This window comes from Mytilus galloprovincialis, chromosome 10 (genome assembly GCF_965363235.1).
Source record: "Mytilus galloprovincialis chromosome 10, xbMytGall1.hap1.1, whole genome shotgun sequence".
Taxonomy (NCBI): Eukaryota; Metazoa; Mollusca; class Bivalvia; order Mytilida; family Mytilidae; genus Mytilus; species Mytilus galloprovincialis.
The window spans coordinates 85,227,562-85,238,605 of record NC_134847.1 but is presented as its reverse complement, the minus strand read 5'-3'; the positions used below and the strand labels follow the sequence as shown (position 1 = coordinate 85,238,605).

General features: G+C 31.5%; 1 long non-coding RNA gene across 1 annotated transcript; it reads left to right on the top strand.

Annotated features, from left to right (window-relative positions):
* The first annotated feature begins 2,652 nt into the window (after positions 1–2,652).
* On the top strand, positions 2,653–8,582 carry LOC143049411 (uncharacterized). Its single transcript, XR_012970224.1, has 3 exons — positions 2,653–2,784; positions 5,800–6,042; positions 8,465–8,582. It is a non-coding gene; the product is annotated as an uncharacterized LOC143049411 (long non-coding RNA).
* The last annotated feature ends 2,462 nt before the right edge of the window (positions 8,583–11,044 follow it).

The following is an 11,044-nucleotide window of genomic DNA, read 5'->3' as shown; positions in this document are numbered from 1 at the left end:
AAATCAAATTACCAAATGAAGTTGGGTTTTGCTCATTGTTGAAGCTCGTACGTGGACCAATAATTTCTAACATCTAAGTCATTTGACCTCTGGTGTATAGTTGGTAATCATACCACACCTGCTTATTCTTATATCAGTTAAATGATATAATTGGTACATTTGACAATATTGGAATTCAGTACAGGCAAAAACAAATATGTACAAATACAGTATGTGTACCTTTATTAGTTACAATTAGCTTTTTTGTAGTTTGTTTTGTCACAGTGGCAGTTTATTTGAAAGGAGTCGCAGGTACGTTTGAATGTAAATGACGAGAACGCATGTTAAACTAATGAATTAAATACTTAGTTCAATTTCATTTTAGGGCTATAAGCTAAGAAATAAACAAAAAATTATAAAAGTGGAATATTTAAAGATTATAACATGCCCTTTTCCATTCTAAATAGCGTCTGGTCTAAAATACGCATAAATTATTGATGAATTATAACAAGTTTATGCATTGTCAACTTGTCTTTTTGGCTCTCATTAATTTGTTTAATTTTTTAGTATGTTAGATAAGAAATGTGAGAATTCAATTAATGATTTTCGTAAAATGGACGGCCAATTGCCCTTTAAATGACTGCAGTATTATCTTATAGTTTGTGATGATCTAATTCAAATGAAATCAAATCCCTCTATTTCTATTCTCAATTCTAAATACATGTAATGTTTATCCAATTCAAATTTCTTCTTATATAGTGTCGCAGTGATACATTGTTTAAGAACTTGATAATCATAGACAAACACACTGATTTGTATTACTTGCAGGTTTAACATGCTTCAGTTGTGAAGGTATTACACATCCGAGATTTTGTGATTATGTAGAAGCCTGTGGTGATGGAGAGTTAAATTATGTACACCCCAACGGACAAATAAAAGACACTTGAATTTCTTGTGAAACACTAATTACAAATCAATAAAATTAAGAATGAAAATGGGGAATGTGTCAAAACGACAACAACCCGACCATAGAACAGACAACAGCAGAGGTCACCAATAGGTCTTCAATGCGGCAAGAAACTCCCGCACACGGAGGCGACCTTCAGCCGGCTCTAAACAAATATCTATAATAGTACAGTGATAATGGACGCCATACTAAACTCCGAATTATACACAAGAAACTAAAATTGAAAATCATAAAAGACTAACAACGGACAGGCGCAAAAATGCGGCGAGGTTAAATATGTTTTTTTAGATCTCAACCCTCCCCCTATACCTCTAGCCAATGTAGAAAAGTAAACGCATAACAATACGCACTGTAAAAAATTCAGTTCAAGAGAAGTCCGAGTCCGATGTCAGAAGAGGTAACAAAAGAAAATAAACAAAATGACATTAATACATAAATAACAACAGACTACTAGCAGTTACTGATATGCCAACTCCAGACCTCAATTAAACTGATTGAAAGATTATGTCTTTATCATATGAATATCAGGCACAATCCCTCCCGTTAGGGGTTTAGTATGATACCATCATAAAATATAAATGAGAAGAACATAACCAGTGTCATGCCAACAACTGGTTTTTAAATAAATGTGTTTAATTCCGATGCAAAGACCCTATTGGGGAATCAATATTAAAGCCAAAATATGCAATCTTTAATGATCTGACAACAATATCGTAACTATATCCTTTCATTTTAAGTCTGTGTACAGGTTTTGTTAGCTTTCGAGGTGAATACTGACATTTTTGTGCTTTGTAAAGAATATTACCATAAAAGATTGGATGTGAAATACCTGAACGTATAAGAGGTCTGCATGTTGACGTTTATTTACGAAGGATGTCCTTGTACCGATGATAAAATTTAGTAAATGTTTTGACTAGTTTGTGATATCGAAAACCCTGGTGTAATAATTTTTCAGTAATACATAAACTCTGTTTTTCTTTTAGAAAAAAAAATAATTGTTTAACTGACGTGGTTGAATTAAATTAAATAGCAATTCTCATTGATTAACTTATCATTAAAACATTCAATTCATATGGTGTCTGTTTATATACTCTAACAATTTAGTTACATTTTTTTATTTCAGTATTGTAGCTTTATCAAATACTCGAAGACATCGGGTGGGATCATCTACAATCTATGATGTGATTCTAATACTGTGAGCTTCAATTTATCTTTGAAATGTAAATTAATTGTTGGTTGAAATATTTTTTTTTAATTCATTCTATCATCATTATTTTCCATATTAACATTAACGTAAGGCAAAACAAAAACGTACCGTACAAAAAGCCGATGATATAACAATGAACAGTTGATAACATTAGTTCTTATAGAAAATGTTTTGTTGTTCTCGCCAAGTTTATTTCCAGAGAAAAATATCGTTGGTGATGCTCATAAACATGAGATGGATGGCGGGATTCCTGAAGATGACCGCGGTAGTAAGTTGTTTTAACAGTTAACCTAGTCAAGGTGGCTTAATCATTTCTTTCGTAAACACTTTCACTTTGCATTTAGATGGAATGTTGCTACATAAAAGTTCAAGGTATTCAATGGAAATTATTATAGGAGTACGCTCAGCAAAACTGTGATGATACTCCGCATTTGGAAGATGTTTGATAAAGTAAAAACAAAAAGTAAACATACATAGGCAGATAAATAACATTTGCTGTCATATTAAAGAACTGTAATTTATATTATTTTTGGTAAACAGACATGTACGAAGAAGAGATCTTTGGAACATGAAGAATGTCATAAATGTTGTACGCATAATGTATGTAATGATGCTGGTTGTGGGGAACAAGGTTTGTAATCTGAAATATTAATGTAACTATGATTTCGCACAAAATCATAATAAGAATCAAAATCGATTGTATCTGAAAAGAACAGCTGAACATGTCTAGGTTTGACGAAACCTGATAAATATACACCCGTTGTTATCAGATACAGTTTATTGGTATAGTAAAATGTTACAAAACAATAACAGACAATACACGAATTTAGTCAAAATAATGTATGTAGTCATGACAATCTGATTTATACCTGATTGTCCTGACAACAAGATTCTCTGTTATGTTTTCTATAAATCAAGGGTTTATATACAGAAATCGAAAAATGTTTGTGATTAACGAGTTTATTGCATACATTTTGATGTTCAATTCCCCTGTTTGAATGCTAGATTGTAAAATTTAATAATAAAAAAAAATTAATACGTCTGACAAGTGTTTCGACAGTTTTAGAAGTAATTAGTGGCCCTAGAATCAAAACATTAGGAGCTTAAATCAATATTCTAGATAAGGAGCATCGAAAACAATAATGTTCAACAAGTCAGGTATAAAATCTTGCCTAGGCCGACAATGCGTAGGAAATAAATCATTAGTGTTTCGAATAACATGAACAATAAAAGGTTTATGAACCGTCGTTTAATAAAACTATAAGACATTCAAAATAAGCTAACATGAAAGTATGTGGAAAATTCAAAATGTCAATTGAATTTTTTTTTAAATCGTCTCAAAAAATGCATGAAATATTTGACACTGAAACAAACAAACACCAATCAGTCAAATATAAACAAACGTTTTCTCTGCTTCATATTTTTCAATTCACTGTTTTAAATCTAGATGTTCTAAAAAGTCATTGTAAATGTTATTCTATTTATAGAACAATTTGTCCTTCTGTCGTTTTGACAACATAATAATAAATTTACTACTAGTAAATAGTTATCAAAAGTACCAGAATTATAATTTAGTATTCCAGACGCGCGTTTCGTCTACACAAGACTCATCAGTGACGCTCAGTAACTTAATACAGTGAGGACATACTTAACTTAGTTTCACTAAAAGGACATATCATATGACATACAAACCTTCCAATCTGTTTTTTGCAAAATGAATTAATTCTCGAATCATTAGTTATCATGGTTATTTTATTTCCGAGATGTTGTGTTTTTGTCCTCTTTTTTTTATTGCATCTCAATGATATCTTTATTCTGCAAATTGCCTAAAACAAATTTCCGTCATTTTACATAATAACTAGGTAATTTTAGTCATTTTGTATAATGCCTGTCAAGGTTAGACATTTTGTAAACTGCCTGAAAATTCAGTCATTTTACAAAATGCCTAAATTTAGAAAATGCCTGTAACATATATATATATATAATCGATAGCTTCTTTACCGCTGTATTGGTACTGTTGGAATTTAACGTGGTTTATGATATTGTCCTCACCTTGTTGTGGGGTGTCATCTTGACCTTAGTGAAATAAATATTTCTTACTTTGTTGTCGAACGTCGCATTAACCATAATGTATGATATCTTCCTGACTTTGTTTGACGATAGTTACAAACATTTCAGTATATCGTCCACTATTTTTTGCAGTTTCTTAATTAAGCAATTATTTGATGGTTAGTCTGGATCTTTTCCATGCTGACATGTACCGTTTGGCCGTTCACAAAAATTACACCCCAAAAACTATTATACATGTAATTTATTACTTATAATTTGTCGTTTTAAATGCTATTATAGTCATCCGCTTTTTGCCCTGCAAACACATTATGAAAAAACACAAATGAACAGAATAATGTAAACAACTAACAAAAATAACCGTTTTGTAATCAGATAATTCGGATTTTGTTCAGCATTTTTTCAATCCTCGGAAGTTTGGGTCTGAATAAAAATCAAGAACAAAAATTTTGAAAGACAGTTTATGTCATGCATTTTCCTTAGAAATTGAAAGAAAACCTAAAAAAATATAAGATATTTAAATCAGAAAGATTCTTTTTTAAAGTGCATTCGGAAAAGAAAGAAAAATACGTTACCGGGACTAGTTATCGTTACAAAACAAAACCAAAAGAAAACGTTCAGTAGACATTTCCTTATTAAAGTAAGATTAACTAAGTTATATCTCCTTAAATGGCTGAGTTTTTAAAAAAATCAACAAATACATGAAAAAGACTGCTCTATGGTCGGGTTGTTGTCTCTTTGATACATTCCCCATTTCCATTCTCAAGTTTATGATGTTCGATATTTGTAAATTAAGGCAACAGTCTTCACTTTTAGATATATTGAAGTTCCTGTCATTCAATAAACACATCTCCATGAGTGCGTACATCTCATATATCCTATAGGTTTTTATGTTAAACATTTTACAGAAAGTAGAAGCTCTGTTATCTTGCTATCTTCCTTGATATTGAAAAAGACTGGCGATTTGTTATTTGAATCTATGACAAACGAACGTTCAAGTAATGAACTTCCCATTTTTGAGAAGTTACAAACCATCTGATCAATTGTACGGTGTTTACATTTCCTAGTTTATACGCTATGCTCGTGCATGTGCATACTTTTCGATTGTTATTAACAAGGGTGTGCTCCATAATTAAAAACCGAGTTATGAGAAAGAATATCTGAAATCGATACAACATAAATTTTACGCTCATCAACACGAATCGGATAACTAATATGGTGTGTTGGTGTCTCAACTCCTCGCGGTTGTCGATTGTGTCCTATTTACGTTTATGAATTGGTGTGAATTCACTTATGCGAGGCGATGATTAATGTATTGACAGAAGTGCTTACCCTGTCGACGCACTATTCTCCTTTTGGACTTCATGCAAACTAATGTCACCTACATTTACCGGTGTTACTCTCTAGTCTAAATTCGGATATCTCATAGAGGATCTAAACCTATTGTCCAAGATGGATGATGAAATTCGATTTACCTTTAGTCAATCTATTTACTTTTAAATGCAAAAGTAATAAGAGGGTGTTTATATACAGATATATATTGAAAGTATATTTACCGTATATGCATGTGTATTTATAGTGGCAATAACTAAATGCGAAGATCATTCGAACTGTGGCTATCTGGTGAGTAAACTTGGTGATGATCAGCATGATATAGATATTTGTCCTGTATCCTGCGGAAGATGTATCCCCACGACGACAATCACATCACAATGTACATATACATCTTATGATTGTGATTACTTAAACAGAACATTCAGCATTTGCCAGGATTCTGATGCAGTGAAAATTGCTGGTTGCAAGAAGACATGCGATTTCTGTGGTTAGTTTGAAATACTTAATTACAATGCAAATGCAAATTGGTATCAATGTATTGTTTAGGTTGGGTTTGTGGATTCTTTTTATCTTTACATGACAATAACATTGAGAATGAAAATGGGGAATGTGTTAATATTGAGCAGTTCCAGCAGATAATTCATTCAACAATATTGTCTTCTCGTGTAAAAACTATTATTTGCAATGTTTCACAAAAGAGCTTTGAATAAAAAGCACAACTGGTTATCATAAATGGTCTATAACATCATTTAACAAAGGATGAAATTTACAAACTCAGTCACAAATCTGTCCTAGTTTCTTTTGGTATTTACATCGAAGAAAACGAAGACAATCTACTGTCATTATACTGGATACCAAATAAACTCATCATAGAAACCAGGATTCGAATTTTGTATTTACGCCAGACGCGTGTTTCGTCTACACAAGACTGACTAGTGACGCTCGAATCAAAAATAAATTAAAAGCTCGAATAAAGAAATATATATTCATGTAGCTGGATCATTAATAGGTACGACTAAATATGTTTCTAAAGAACTGACTTCTATTCTTTCTACAGTAAAAGATAGCCTTCAAAAATATTGTGATGAACTATTTTCAACCAGTAGGACGATCCGATGTAGATTCTAAAAGATTCTAACGATCTACTGGTTGTAAATTCTTAAATCACAATCTCCTCAATTTTGCAACAGCATTAAGACCTTTGATATTATTACTCTTTTCGCTACTCTTTAGATTACTATACCCCATGCTCAATCGAAAAATCAACTTCACCATCTCATTAAACAGAGCTTGTTTTTTTATATAAAAAATGAGAATCATATTAAAATAAGAAGATTTTTTTTTGTTATAATCATTCGTATTTTGTGAAGAAATACACTGGCTCTATCAGAAAATACACTGAAGATGATACTATCGGAATGCTAGACTTTTCAATAGACAATATTTTTTTTTAGTTTGGAGGATTGATATTTTAACAGACAGTCAGTATTCCTATGGGTACTAATTGTCACCCCTTCTGGTCGATTTTGTTTTGTACTCGTATGAAGCAGAATTCATTCAGAACTTTCTTTAAGACAAAACGAAAGAGATTGGTTTTTTTAATTGTACATACAGTTATATTTATTTAATGATGTACTGTCACTAACTAACGCATATTTAAGTCAAACTTGCATCTCCTAAATCCAAGTGATCTTGAAATTAAAGATACTACTGATACTAGAAAGACTACTTCATGACCTATAGTTGTTAATGTCTGTGACATTTTGGTCTCTTGTGGACAGTTGTCTCATAGGCATCTTCTTTTTTATATTCATACCTTGATCTGTTTCTCAATATTGACAAAGATGGACGACTTCATACTAAAATTTATAACAGTATGATTTCAACTTCCAAATGTACTCCTTACGAAAAAAACTGCTCTTACAGAGTTATCAGGTTGAACGTTTAAAAATGACACTCCGTATATCATCACGAATTGGTTGATCTATACGTTTTATCTGTGTCTAAACTGACTAGCGACACGACCACGTCTTAGATTGTGGTTTAACATCTGTGTCGTCGTTCTGATTAGTACCGACCGTGACCTATTCCTAAATATGATAATTGTGTCGAGTGTGAATTTTCATTGCTATACGACGTTTATCGTCCAATATTCATGTATTTAGTTATGTTTCTTTAGTGAGTTGGATTTAATGTTATTTCTCATCGTTTGTGGTTTGAATTCTGTATTTTCGGTACATTTCACATATGTCTTGTTTGTCAGTATAGTCGAGTTAATTTTCATATTCCATTAAAATGTTCTATTATAATTTTTTTTAGATATTTCTATGTTTTTACTGTATTCATGTCATGTAGTGTTGTCATTTAAGCAACATTTGTTAGCATTGCCATATGAGCGGGAGGTTAGGCTAGCCATAAAATCATGTACAACCCAACTTTTTTTTCTTACAATGCCCTGTACCAGGTCAGTTGTTATCCGTTACTATTTTTGTTGGCGACTCATTTTTTGATTTTATTTTGCACTTCAGTGTTTCTGTTGTTCCGTTGTTTTCCTCTTATAATTGATGTGTATCCTTCGATTTGTAAACCAGATTGTTTCTATCAATTGATTTATGTGACAGAACAGCGCAGTATACAACTATTGCCTTTATCGTATTTATTAAGATGTTTCCCATTAGAAGGCTAAAACACCTTTATCGTTTATTTACATTGATCGATCTGAGTTTAGTATGTTTAAATCCACAATGTTTATGTAAAGTAAAATATATTCACTGTATTCATTCTCGATCCTACTAATTGAAAAAGATTGTAGATAATTTCAATAACTGTAGATTACTTAAGAATCTTTAAAACTAGGGCTGTCACATTGCTATTTTCTTTCAAACTCAATCAATCTTGTTCTATTTCAGATTTTTGCATTCAAAAAAATCCCTGTAGAAATAATGGCAAATGTCAGGTCAATTCCGAATGATTCACATGTAAATGTTTGTTCGGATACTCTAGACCATTATGTGAAAATAAACAGACGGGTAAAATTGTAATATATATTTTTTGAAAGTTATATATATATATATCTCATTTTACATGTCACCATCTTTGTTGTTGCTGATATATTGCAGTCGTCTACTAGTACATATACTGAATATGTATTGTACAAACTGGGAACAAAATATAAAGAAACAAAGAAACTACACGGTATAGAAAAAAACTAGACAAAAAGTCATACAAGTCTACAAACCATAGAAACCTAAAGCTTCAACAAATCGAGAGCACACACACACACACACACAAAAGAAAAAATAACAGAGGTGAATGCATGTGCTTCAATTTAAGACCAAGATAAAACGATTCTAATATAAGGTAAAACGATATAAGGTTTGAGACAACTCTCCATCAAAGTTACAATTTGTAAAAGTAAACCATTATAGGTCAAAGTAAGATCTTCAACACGGCGCCTTGGCTCAAACCGAACAGCAAGTTATAAAGGGCCCCAAAAAATGAATAGCGAAAAACAATTCAAACGGGAAAACTAACGGTCTAATCTATATAAACATTTATGAACCACATCAACAAACGACAACCACTGAACATCAGGTTCCTGGCCTAGGACAGGTGCAAGCAAATGCAGTGGGTTTAAAAGTTTTAATATGTACCAACCTTCACCCTCAACTGGAACAATAGTGTAACATAACAACATAGAAAGACACACTATAAAATATAAATTGAATTGGCTTAACTCAATCAAAAGATGTATTAAAACAAACAAGTGAATATATACTGAACAAACACATTTGATCTATGACACAATATAAATACTAAATCAATAATATAAGGGGTGAGATAATAAACAATTTTAGAAAGTCAACCATATCTTTGAACAAAATACCGCCATGTACATGATATATGATATAACGATGTAAACCTTAAACAAAGTACCCCCAAATAAAACAATTTGCATAGGTAAATGAAATTTTGTAGAGTAATGGAGAGAATTGTTGTTCATAGAACGAGTGCAGGATTGAAAAATTAAAGTCATGCCAAATAACTGATATTTACAAAAAAGCATTACAAATTGTATCAACAGGTCAAATTAACACGAAATTACGATTTTAGAGTACTTGCAGTTGCTGAAAGCTAGTTAAAAGCCAAAATCAATTTTGAAAAAAAAATCATGCATCAGAGACTAAAATCAACTAAAACACATCCCTGGAATTTAGTATTTTAACGTCATGGACAGTCAAAGAAGACATGGCTTGCGCTATGCCAAAAACAGAGTATCGACAGAAAGTAGGATAGTTAGGGGTTACGTTCTATATAAAAAAATAAAAATAAACGGGTTATCCCATGAAGATTTGGTGAAATCAAAGAGAAATACGAAGTCAACGAAATAAGGAAAATGAACGATGTAAACAAAGTCAACAAAATAAACAAAGTCATTAAAGTGAAAAAAGTCAATGAAGCGAACATAGTCAATGAGCACCTCTGTAGGCCAACGGCCCGTTATGTTTTGGTCAATGTATGAACAGTACTGATACACCGTACAAAATGCATCTTATATTCTGATATAATATAAACATTGTCCTAAAAACTACTCTAATGAATATATGGTTATAAGTAAATAAGATTATTTTTCAAGCAGTGACAACAATTTATAACTAAAATAGAAGCTTTTTATGTCCCTCTCTGGAACGCGGTGTAAATTTAAGTTTTACTTAAGGACTTATTCAACCAATATACGTATGTATAGATAGTTGATTCAGCTTAAATACTTCAATTACTCATTTATTATAACATTTCTATCATAAATGAGTGAAAAACCCAAAATGTTTATTTATCGGCCTAAAAGTTGAAATTTGAGGAAATGAGAGCTTTAAAGGGACCAAACGAGACCTTATAAGGAACACAAAGAGGTCTATAAGTGGTATTTCTCACCCTAAGGTCATCTTTTGTATCATAATCAACTATTTTCAGGTAGATAAGATAGATATTTGATCATTTATTGGTCCACACTATATTCTATCATGATGAGGCGTGGTCTGGATTTTTCAAAGAAATTTTACTAGAATCGCTGTAGATCTAACATTATACTAGATTTTTCTCAAACTATTGAACTGAATATGACAAAACTTGACAGGAATGCTTGAAATAACTAGTTTTTCAAAGGAAAAAGACACATTCAGTTTATTCAACAACAAAAAACTTTAGGTGTAATACCATGCACCAAATAGTACGTCACATCCGGTTGCATACGAAAATAGGTCGATAAAAATATTCCCTTGAATTTGACAGTTGTAGGTAATTAATCCTACATTTCAGTGCAGTAAAACATTTCTGTTTCATAAACATATATCTTTTTTTTTTAATTGAGGTTTCTAATGAATATTATGGAAACTTAAGGTTACATGGTTACTTAAGCTTTTACAAATGTTAAAACCAGGGGAAAAGTTGATTGGTTAACTTCCGGTGATGGTTATTTTCTTATATACAAT